This window comes from Mobula hypostoma, chromosome 9 (genome assembly GCF_963921235.1).
Source record: "Mobula hypostoma chromosome 9, sMobHyp1.1, whole genome shotgun sequence".
Taxonomy (NCBI): Eukaryota; Metazoa; Chordata; class Chondrichthyes; order Myliobatiformes; family Myliobatidae; genus Mobula; species Mobula hypostoma.
The window spans coordinates 7,075,575-7,088,043 of NC_086105.1; the positions used below are offsets into that span (position 1 = coordinate 7,075,575).

Sequence of the window (12,469 nt, forward strand, 5' to 3'; positions counted from 1 at the left end):
AACTTCCGTTCACTCAAGTTACTCAACAAGAATAAAACTTCTTATAATATTCTTATAATTTATCTATAAGCCTTACTCTTTTGTTAAAACAACGTAGTCCTCATACAGGTTCACTATCTGCAAATACTTGAATCAACGCCTGAAGCAGAAATCGAAGAAGTATTACTGTACCGATAGACTAGCGGTATGAATTAAAAACCAAACGGATTCACCAACCAGCGCCCAGATCTTTAATTGACAGCTAAACCGGCCATACATACGTACTTAAGGCGTCGACAAGCGAGAAACCCAGCGAAAATTAATTCACGAATACGAGCAAGTACCTCGCCCTAACTACTCATTGCACATTGCAGATCAGATTTTGTCATGGGATTGCTAAATACGGTATAATTAGTGGAAATCAACATCAGCGACCACTCCAAGCCACTGTGACCTTCAGAGGGTTTTATTGCAGGCAAGTTCACACGATGGAAACAGGCTACAGAAATAGGCACATTATTCCTAATTCTAAGTAATTTTTTCCCCAAAATATACTTTATTCAAAAATAAAATTATATAAACCTAATTCTATACAATAAAATTATATACAATAAACCTAATTCTAAGTAAATGCTTGTAGTCTTCTGCTGCTGTAGCCCATCCACTTCAAGGTTTGATGTTTTGTGCATCCAGAGACGCTTTTCTACACAATACAGTTATAACGAGTAGTTATTTGAGTTACTGTCGCCTTCCTGTCAGATTGAACCAGTCTGGCTACTCAACTCTGACCTCTCTCAATTACAAGGCGTTTTTGCCCACAGAACTTCCGATCACTGCATTTTTTTCTGTTTGTTTTTTTTCAATATCCTCTGTAAACTCTAGAGACTGTTGTGTGTGAAAATACCAGGAGATCATCAATTTCAGAGATACACAAATCATCCCAATTGGCACCAAAAATCATTCCACGGTTATAGTCACTTAGAACATTTTTCTTCACCTTTCTGATGACTGGTCTGAACAACAACTGAACCTCTTCACCATGTCGGCATTGAGTTTCTGCCACTTGATTGGCTGGTAAAATGAGTATATATCTGTGTATTGTTACGAGAATACACATAAAATTAAGATGTTTGCTGGCCTGGGCTAGCATCAGTGGCATCAGCAGTTGGTCTGCCACCTGCCCTCAGGGGAAGGAGAGATAAGGAACAATGGAGCAGCGTCTGGAGATGTGTAATGAAGGGATGTGGGAGGAAGAGCTGTCTGGAGCGGCTCCCCCCTTTGAACCCTGAACTGTTTGAAGTGATGGACAGGCGATACCCCAGCAGGGGGATAAAAAGGGACAGGTTCGCTAAGACAGACACACACGCCACCCGAGGTAACGAGACCCTGGAAGCGGTGCGCTTCTCACGAGTGGGTGAGAAGTGCCAGACAACGACAAGGGTGGAAAGGTACGATCAGCGGGAACCCGGTGTGTGTCCGCCCTTGCCTGGGTGCCGGGTTCACTGCAGAGGATCGACCGCATCTGGAGGAGGGGTCACAGTCGGTGACCTCAGGTGACATCACCAAGGACCCGCCCAAATGCTGTTTGTGAGCCATCCCGCTGGTCTGTGAGTGAAGCTGTGCTGAATGATGAGTTGTTCCTATTCTATGTCTCTCTTCCCCCACCTTGTCCATCGCCATGGCAACGATTACTGCGAACTGAACTACTAAACTGGACTGAACTTTGAGTCATTTTGAAATTGGTCATTTACCCCTAGACAACGATAGAGCTTGATTGATGCTGTTATCTTAATTCTGTGCACATGTGTGGTTATCATTGTTGAATTGTTGCATTTATTATCCTTTCGATTACTGTGTTGCTTGTTTCTTTAATAAAACTTTCTTAGTTCTAGTACTCCAGACTCCAACTGAGTGATCCATTTCTGCTGGTTTGGCAACCCAGTTACGGGGTACGTAACAGTATTTATTTGTCTTCTATATTGTCTTTTTCCCCAGTGTCTCTCTGAGAGCCTTGTGCAGTAGTTCACAAAGCCGACTCACCACCAACTTCCTAAGAACAATTATAACTAGGCAATAAACGCCACAGCCACATGATTAAGTTAAGAAGCAAATGAAATTGAAGGTAGAAGGTCATGGAGATATACAGGATCTCTGGAGAAATAGGGTTAAGTTAATCGCGGAACACACATCAAAGTTGCTGGTGAACGCAGCAGGCCAGGCAGCATCTATAGGAAGAGGCGTCGACTGCGCCTCTTCCTATAGATGCTGCCTGGCCTGCTGCGTTCACCAGCAACTTTGATGTGTGTTGCTTGAATTTCCAGCATCTGCAGAATTCCTGTTGTTTAAGTTAATCGCGGAGTGCCTTACACCTGTGTGAGGGCCCCACACGTATTTTCACCCTGCCGCCCAGAAAGAAATATCAGGGTGTATAATAACGTGTTATAATTACAGAAAAAGCGCAGCGCAGTTAGACAATAAGGTGCGAAGTCATAACCAGATACATAGTGAAGTCAAGCGTCCGTTTCATTGAACTAGAGGACTGTTCAATAATCTACATAGAACCTGATGGCGTGTAAAGAAAATTCTTGGTCAACTCGTGGTGATAGAGCGTCTAAAATCCACGATATTGTTTGGTGTGGCGCAAGGATCGCTGTTGTTCTCATCTAAATGCTGCCATTTCGTCAGATTATTTCGAAACACAATAGAATAGAACAGAATTTTATTGTCATTACTCAAAACGAGATTGCGGTGCGACTCCAATCAGTGTAAAACAGATATTTACAATGCAAGCGATACGGCTTAATTTTTTTAATCCCATATTTACATGCAACAAGTAACATGATTGACCGTAGCACTCAAACGCCATTGGCAAGCCAGGGTGTAGCATTATTCAATTGCACAATAGCCCCGGGAAGAAGTTGTTTTTCAGTCTTGTCTTGGCTAGGATGTTTCAGTAACTCGTGCCAGACAGCAGGAGATTGAACAGACAAGTGTCTGGGATGGGATGGGGCTTTAATGATATAACCATATAACAATTACAGCATGGAAACAGGCCACCTCCGCCCTTCGTCCGTGCCGAACTCTTACCCTATCCTATTCCCACCGACCCGCACTCAGCCCGTAACTCTCCAATCCTTTCCTGTCCATATATCTATCCAATTTAACTTTAAACGACAGTATAGAACTGCCTCAACCACTTCTGCTGGAAGCTCGTTCCACACAGCTACCACTCTCCGAGTAAAGAAGTTCCCCCTCATGTTACCCCTAAACTTTTGTCCTCTAATTCTCAACCCATGTCCTCTTGTTTGAATCTTCCCCACTCTCAATGGAAAAAGTCTAACTACGTCAACTCTATCAATCCCCCTCATAATTTTAAACACCTCTATCAAGTCTCCCCTCAACATTCTACGCTCCAAAGAATAAAGACCTAACTTGTTCAACCTTTCTCTGTAACTTAGGAGATGAAACCCAGGCAACATTTTAGTAAACCTCCTCTGTACTCTCTCAATTTTATTGACATCCTTCATATAATTCGGTCACCAGAACTGTACACAATACTCCAGATTTGGCCTTGCCAATGCCTTATACAAATTCAACATTACATCCCAACTCCTATACTCAATGCTCTGATTAATAAAGGCCAGCAAACCAAAAGCTTTCTTCACCACCCTATCCACATGAGATTCCATCTTCAGGGAACTATGCACCATTATTCCTAGATCCCTCTGTTCTAAAGCATTCTTTAATGCCCTACCATTTACCATGTATGTCCTATTTTGATTAGTTCTACCAAAATGTAGCACCTCACATTTTTCAGCATTAAACTCCACCTGCCATCTTCCAGCCCACTCTTCTAACTGTCCTAAATGATGTCACGAGCGCGCCGTAAGCATCGAGAGTTGTAGATTTTTTCTAGATCCAGTAGTTGATGTGCTAAACTGTCCTAATCGCCCGTTGAAGTGCTTTGTGAGCTGTAATACTACAGCCAGAGTATCACACTGTCATTCCGTATGACAGTATGCTCTCTATACGCATATCGATAAAAGTTGGCCAAAAATTTTTAGGGCTGATTCTCCTTCAGCTCCTCAGGTAGTATAGTCGCTGTTGTGCCTTCCCTCTTATCAAGTTTGTGTCGACGGAGCAAGAGAACTCCTCGGTGATTTTCCTCCCAAATCCCGAAGCAGGCATGAACTTCAGATTGCGGCACCTGTCATTGATCTCGCTGGCTCCAAAACCTCAGGGCATATTCGAAACCCGGACTCCAGCAACGACCATGGAGACATTCAAAGCGATCGCGCAACCACCAACTGCGACTCCAGCCTTGAACTCCAGGCCGGGTCTTTATGTGCTGCTGTTGTGACTCCCGTCTCCCCTTCCCCCCAACACCAGTCTGCAACCCCGTCTCCCTCAGATCCCACCGTCAGCTCCTGGGCCCTCAGAGGCTCCATCTTCCTCTCACCCCAACCCTCCCCTCTCCATTGACACCCCCAGCCTCCCCCCTCTGATCACACTTCTCATCCATGCCGGGTCTTTACCATCCCCTCTGACCTTCAACTCTCTGAGGCAGAGCGTTCTGTCCTCAGTAAGGGCCTCACCTTTGTCCCCCTTCGCCCACATCTCAGAAAGTTCTGCGTTCGCCATGACGCGGAACTCCGGCGTCTCCGTCTCCAAGCCTACTTCTTTGGCAAGGACTCTCCCACCACCCCCACCGATGACCCCTTCTCCCGTCTTCAGTCCTCCTCCTCTTCATGGACACCCCGCTCTGGTCTTCTGCCTGCTCTGGATCTTTTTATTGCTAACTGCCGACGGGACATCAACCTCACCGCACCTTGTTCCAATTCCAACCTCACTCTTTCCGAACGCTCTGCTCTCCACTCCCTCCGCACTAATCCAAACCGTACTATAAAACCCGCCGTTAAGGGGGGTGCTGTTGTAGTCTGGCGTACCGACCTCTACCTTGCCGAGGCTCAGCGACAACTCGCGGATACCTCCTCTTATTTACTCCTCGATCGTGACCCCACTAAAGAGCACCAGGCCATTGTCTCCCACACCATCACCAACTTTATCTGCGCAGGGGATCTCCCATCCACTGCTACCAACCTTATAGTTCCCACACCCCGCACTTCCCATTTCTACCTCCTACCCAAGATCCACAAACCCGCCTGTCCTGGTAGACCCATTGTCTCAGCTTGCTCCTGCCCCACCGAACACGGCATACCTCGACACGGTTTTATCTCCCCTTGTTCAATCCCTTCCTACCTGTGTTCGTGACACTTCTCACGCTCTGAAACTTTTCGATGATTTTAAGTTCCCTGGCCCCCACCGCTTTATTTTCACCATGGATGTCCAGTCCCTATATACTTCCATCCCCCATCAGGAAGGTCTCAAAGCTCTCGGCTTCTTTTTGGATTCCAGACCTAACCAGTACCCCTCTACCACCACTCAGCTCCGTCTAGCGGAATTAGTGCTGAGCTCGTTGACTTCATTAACTTTGCGGCCAACTTTCACCCTGCCCTCAAGTTTACCTGGTCCATTTTTGACATCGCCCTCCCCTTTCTAGATCTTTCTGTCTCTATCTCTGGAGACAGCTTAACTACTGATGTCTACTATAAGCCTACTGACTCTCACAGCTATCTGGACTATTCCTCTTCTCATCCTGTCTCTTGCAAGAATGCCATCACCTTCTCGCAATTCCTCCGTCTCCACCGCATCTGCTCTCAGGATGAGGCTTTTCATTCCAGGACGAGGGAGATGTCCTCCTTTTTTAAAGAAAGGGACATCTCCCCCATTTCACGCACATCTGCTCTCACTCCATCCTCCCGCCACCCCACTAGGAATAGGGTTCCCCTTGTCCTCACCTACCACCCCACCAGCCTCCGGGTCCAACATATTATTCTCGGTAACTTCCACCACCTCCAATGGGATCCCAGCACTAAGCACATCTTTCCCTCTCCCCCCCTCTGCTTTCCGCAGGGATCGCTCCCTACACGACTCCCTTGTCCATTCGTCCTCCCCCCCATCCCTTCCCACCGATCTCCCTCCTGGCACTTATCCTTGTAAGTGGAACAAGTGCAACACATGCCCTTACACTCCCTCCCTCACCTCCATTCAGGGCCCCAGACAGTCCTTCCAGGTGAGGCGACACTTCACCTGTGAGTCGGCTGGGGTGATATACTGCGTCCGGTGCTCCGGATGTGGCCTTCTATATATTGGCGAGACCCAATGCAGACTGGGAGATCATTTCGCTGAACACCTACACTCTGTTCACCAGAGAAAGCAGGATCTCCCAGTGGCCACACATTTTAATTCCACGTCCCATTCCCATTCTGATATGTCTATCCACGGCCTCATCTAATGTAAAGATGAAGCCACACTCAGGTTGGAGGAACAACACCTTATATTCCGTCTGGGTAGCCTCCAACCTGATGGCATGAACATTGACTTCTCAAACTTCCGCTAATGCCCCACCTCCCCCTCGTACCCCATCCGTTATTTATTTATATACACACATTCTTTCCTCTCTCTCCTTTTTCTCCCTCTGTCCCTCTCACTATACCCCTTGCCCATCCTCTGGGCTTCCCCCCACCCCTTCTTTCTCCCTGGGCCTCCTGTCCAATGATCCTCTCATATCCCTTTTGCCAATCACCTGTCCAGCTCTTGGCTCCATCCCTCCCCCTCCTGTCTTCTCCTATCATTTTGGATCTCCCTCTCCCCCTCCCACTTTCAATTCTCTTACTAGCTCTTCTTTCAGTTAGTCCTGACGAAAGGTCTCGGCCCGAAACGTCGACTGTACCTCTTCCTAGAGATGCTGCCTGGCCTGCTGCGTTCACCAGCAACTTTGATGTGTATAATTTGAAACTGGAGTCAATTTTACAACCTTACCATTTAGCAATGCAGATAACACTCGGCTATATTTGTCTATTACATCAGGTGACCCTGAGGCTCTAAACCCTTTGGTCCGTTGTCTTATCAGCATTACAGACTGGATGAATTCAAATTTTCTTAAACCAAATAAGTGAAAAACACAGGCATTTCGGTTATAACAAAAGTGTGAATCTTGAAAATAAACTTAATCATCTGCCCATACAAACCAAGCCTGGAGTAAAGAATTTAGATGTTATTATTGACTCTGAGTTAAATTTCAAATCACATATTAACCATATTGCTAAGACTGTGTTCTTTCATTTAAGGAATATTGAAAGAGTTTGACTTCCTATATTGTCTCAAAATGCAGAAAAGTGAAACACACTTCTGTTTTTAGCTGATTAGATCACTGTAATGCACTCTTTTCAGACTGCCTAAGATAAATATAAATCGGCTGCAGCTTGTTCAGAATGCAGCAGCAAGAATCTCAACGAAGAAAAGAAAATTTGCGCACATTTCACTGATTTTGGCATCATTACACTGGCTGCCTGTGTCCTTTAGGATCAATGTTAGAAGATTCTTAATTGTATATAAGGCTCTGAATAATCGAGCTCCTCTGTATATTTTGGAGTGTCTATCCCTTTACATCCCTAATCGTAACTATAGATCCATGGACAAACAAGAGAAAATCTGCAGGTGCTGGAAATCCAAGCAACACACACAAAGTGCTGGAGGAACTCAGCAGGCCAAGCAGCATCTATGGAAAAGAGAACAGTCAACGTTTCAGGCGAAGGGTCTCGGCCTGAAACATCAACTGTACTCTTTTCCATAGATACTGCCTAGCCTGATGAGTTCCTCCAGCATTTTGTGTTTGTTGCTTAGATCCATGAATACTGGTTTGCTTAGTGTTCCTAGAGCCAAGCATATAAGATGCAGTCTTTTGCTCTTGTGCGCCAAATACTGTATCTGGAATACTCTACTGACTGAGATACACCAGGCTAATACTGTGGAATGTTTCAAAATACTTCGAAAAAACCTACTTTTATATCTGTTTTAACCTATTGATGCCGATCACATTTATATAATTTGGTATATTCAATTACATTGTATTCCATATACAGAACTATGCAAAAGTCTTAGGCATGCTAGACTTTTTATATGGTTTCAGATGGTATGGCCTCCACAGAGCCCTGATCTCAACATCATTGAGTCTCTCTCAGATTACCTGGAGAGACAGAAGCAAGCAAGACAGCCAAAGTATCTGCAGAAGGACTGTGGCAAGTTCTCCAAGATGCTTAGAACAACCTACCAGCCGATCTTCTTATAAAAGTGCACAACAAAGTACCTAAGAAAATTGATGCAGTTTTAAAGGCAAAGCGTGGTCACACTAAATATTGATTTGATTTACGGGTTTTTTTTTACTGTTTATTGTCTTTACTGCTCTTTATAGTAATTTTGTGATGCTTAGAAACATCTCTTTTCATTATTTTTGAAAGCATCTTCACTTTACAGAATTGTTGTTACATGTGCCTAAGACTTTTGCACAATATTGTAATATTTGTCTTTACTTATGATTTTTGATTTTGTCTCATGTTTTTATTTATTTATGTATGTATGTATGTATTTATTGAGATACAGTGTGGAATCGGCCGTTTGAACCACACCACCCAGCAATCCAATTTAATCCTAGCCTAATCACGAGACAACTTACAATGACTAACTAACCTACCAACCCATATATCTTTAGACTGTGGGAGGAAACTGGAGCACCCGGAGGAAACCCACGTGGTCACAGGAAGAACGTACAAACTCCTTACGGGCAGTTCAGGAATTGAACCCAGGTCACGTTGTATAAACCACTACGTTACTGTTCTGCCCCAATTTATTTTTACAATCTATGTAAAGCACTTTGAGCCTGCATCTTTATGTATCAAAGGTGCTATATAAATAAAGTTAATAGTATTATCATTTATTTTTCTCTCAGCTCAAGCTAGTAAAACTAGCACATTCATCTCTCAATATGGCAGGAACTTTCGGACTATTCTAGTGGTGTTTAGTATTATGGCTTTCTGACGATTTACATAGATATTGCTGTGTCATCCTAATTGCTTAATGCTATTTTGTATGCCCTTGGGATGGAGTGCCGGTTGTAGATGTCACTATCTGGACGATTAAGTTCATGTTCACAACAGGAATTCTGCAGATGCTGGAAATTCAAGCAACACACATCAAAGTTGCTGGTGAACGCAGCAGGCCAGGCAGCATCTCTAGGAAGAGGTACAGTCAACGTTTCAGGCCGAGACCCTTCGTCAGGACTAACTGAAGGAAGAGTTAGTAAGAGATTTGAAAGTTGGATGGAGAGGGGGAGATCCAAAATGATAGGAGAACACAGGAGTGGGAGGGATGGAGCCAACAGCTGGACAGGTGATTGGCAAAAGGGATACGAGAGGATCACGGGACAGGAGGTCCGGGAAGAAAGACAAGGAGGGGGGAGCCCAGAGGATGGGCAAGGGGTATATTCAGAGACACTGAGGGAGAAAAAGGAGAGTGAGAGAAAGAATGTGTGTATAAAAATAAATAACAGATTGGGTACGAGGGGGAGGTGGGGCATTAGCCAAAGTTAGAGAAGTCGATGTTCATGCCATCAGGTTACCCCCCCCCCCCTGTCTTTCTTCCTGGACCTCCTGTCCCATGATCCTCTCGTATCCCTTTTGCCAATCACCTGTCCAGCTCTTGGCTCCATCCCTCCCCCTCCTGTCTTCTCCTATCATTTTAGATCTCCCCCTCCCCCTCCAACTTTCAAATCTCTTACTAACTCTTCCTTCAGTTAGTCCTGACGAAGGGTCTCGGCCTGAAACGTCGACTGTACCTCTTCCTAGAGATGCTGCCTGGCCTGCTGCGTTCACCAGCAACTTTGATATGTGTTATTTAAGTTCATGTTCCAAAGCTTTCAATTTCCTCTTTTAATTCAACATATTTCCAGTGCCTTTCACATTGATTTATGTAAGTTATGTGTGTTTGGAATTGCTGTTATCTTTTTAGTAAGTTGTTCTTGCTTGAATATCCTGTATTATTATATCCAGATGGTTATTAAATATTGGCCTATTTGTAATAACAGATTGGTCATAACATAATTTGTGAAATTCTGACTCTAAATCTGGATCAGGCTGGTACTTATTGTAAAGAACAAATTCTTTTATGGGTTTGTATTTTAAAGCAAGATTTTGGAGAATGATGTTTGCCACTTAATTGTGCCTGTGTAAGTTACTATTATTATTATTATTATTATTACTATGATGTGTTTTCATGCTTTTGTATCTTCTGCTTCATGGTAATGGGTGGTGGGATGGAGATACGTGTCTACTAAAAGAGGTGTAAGGCACTCCCTCCCTCTGCTAGCTTGTAGGTCACTCTTGGGCAAGGTGTAGCATCGGCATAGCCCCCCCCCCCGCTACTGATCAGGGCAACATGAATCCATGGGATCAGGTAGCGGATGGTAGTGGATGGTCGTATGAGCAGCTGGTGCACATCACAAGTCTTGGTCATGCGACCACTGAAGCTAGGCAATTTCTGAAGAGTATTGATAACGGCTGGGGTCACCCATCTTGTAAAGGTTCTGCCCAGACGAAAACAATACCAAACCACTTCTCTAGAAAAATTTGCCAAGAACGATCACAGTCATGGAAAGACAATGATCGCCCACGTTATGTGACATGGCCTGATGGTGGCGGGGGGAGGGGGGAGATATCTTTAATTATGTTGGCTGCTTTACCGAGGAGCTGAGAAGTATAGACAGAAGCCAGAAGCCATGGAGGGTGGCTGAAACATTCACTGCCTCTCTACAGATACCACAGCCACGGATTTCCTGCAGCTACATTTTTTTTATTGTTTTTTGTAATAGATTAGCACCTAGTTTCTTAAACTCATCCATCATGTGCTGAAAGAATGTATCTCAAAAGGGGAACAAAAACAGGAACAGACAAATCAGTGATGCAAAAGTCCTGACAAAGCATCTCGGCCTGAAACGTCAACTGCGCCTCTTCCTATAGATGCTGCTTGGCCTGCTGCGTTCACCAGCAACTTTGATGTCTGATGCAAAAGAACAGCTGTTTTGTTGAAAGGGGTAATGAAACCAAGAAATAGCACAGGATTGCACGTGCATTGGAAAAGCCTAATGTAATAAGGCATCTTAGATATTACTACATTTCTCCTTCTATGGGCAATAACAGAAAATCTGCTGTCAAACAGAGAACCAACAACTCAAAATTGTTTATCTTTTGACCATCCAGCAGCTTTGAATTATTCCATCCAATATTATAGTAAACTATAGATGTGTGGTGGTGAATATATTGACTGCCTGGTATGGAAGCACCCATGCCCTAGAACGGATAATCCTGCAAATGCGATGGATATGCCAGTCCATCACAGGTAAAGCCCTCCCCACCATTGTGCATATCCACATGAAATGCTGTCGCATGATGAGCAGTACCCATCGCGAGAGAACTCCACCACCCAGGACAAGCTCTCTTCTCGCTGCTGCCATCAGGAACTGAGAACTCACACCAGCAGGTTCAGGAACAGTTACAAACAAGAGAAAGTCTGCAGATGTTGGAAATCCGAATAACACGCACAAAAGGCTGGAGGAACTCAGCAGGCCAGGCAGCATCCATGGAAAAAAGCAAAGTCAACATTTGAGCTTAGAGTGTGGATCAGTATTTGGAGGTATGATGTTGTGGCCATTACAGAGACGTGAATGGTTCAAGGGCAGGAATGGTTACTTAGAGTGCTAGGCTTTAGAATTTTCAGAAAGGACAGGGAGGGAGGAAAAGGAGTTGCTAATCGGAGACAGTGTCATGGCTGCAGAAAAGGAGGAAGTCATAGAGGGACTGTATGTGGGTAGAAGTTAGAAACAGGAAGGGGCCAATAACTCTACTGGGTATTTTTTATAAACTGCCCAATAATAACACGGTTGGTGGGAGATTTTAATTTCCCAAATATTGACTGGCATCTCCCTAGACCAAGGGGTTTAGATGGGGTGGAGTTTGTTAGGTGTGTTCAGGAAGGTTTCCTGACACAATATGTAGATAAGCCTACATGAAGAAAGGCTGTACTTGATTTGGTATAGGAAAATTACCTGATCAGGTGTCAGGTCTCTCAGCGGGAGAGCATTTTGGAGATAGTGATCACAATTCTATCTCCTTTACCATAGTATTGGAGAGGGATAGGAACAGACAAGTTAGGAAAGCATTTAATTGGAGTAAGGAGAAATATGAACTATTAGGCAGGAACTTGGAAGCATAAATTGGGAACAGATGTTCTCAGGGAAATGTACGGCAGAAATGTGGCAAATTTTCAGGGGATATATGCGTGGCGTTCTGCATAGGTACGTTCCAATGAGACAGAGAAAGGAAGGTAGGGTACAAGAACCAGGGTGTAAAAAGGCTGTTGAAAATCTAATCAAGAAGAAAAGCTTATGAAAGTTTCAAAAAACTAGGTGATGACAGAGATCTCGAAGATTATAAGGCTAGCAGGAAGGAGCTTAGGAATGAAATTAGGAGAGTCAGAAGGGACCATGAGAAGGCCTTGGCGAGCAGGATTAAAGAAAACCCCAAGGCATTCTACAAGT

The 12,469-nt window shown here is 44.4% G+C and overlaps 1 protein-coding gene across 1 annotated transcript in view; it reads right to left on the bottom strand.

Annotated features, from left to right (window-relative positions):
• The window catches only part of LOC134352303 (carboxypeptidase M-like), a 73,857-nt gene extending 73,675 nt beyond the window's left edge, over window positions 1-182 (bottom strand). Inside the window, exon 1 of the mRNA XM_063059598.1 lies at window positions 77-182. The gene's annotated coding sequence lies outside the window, so the exon portion shown is untranslated. The remainder of the gene's footprint in view (window positions 1-76) is intronic.
• Between the last annotated feature and the right edge of the window lie 12,287 nt (window positions 183-12,469).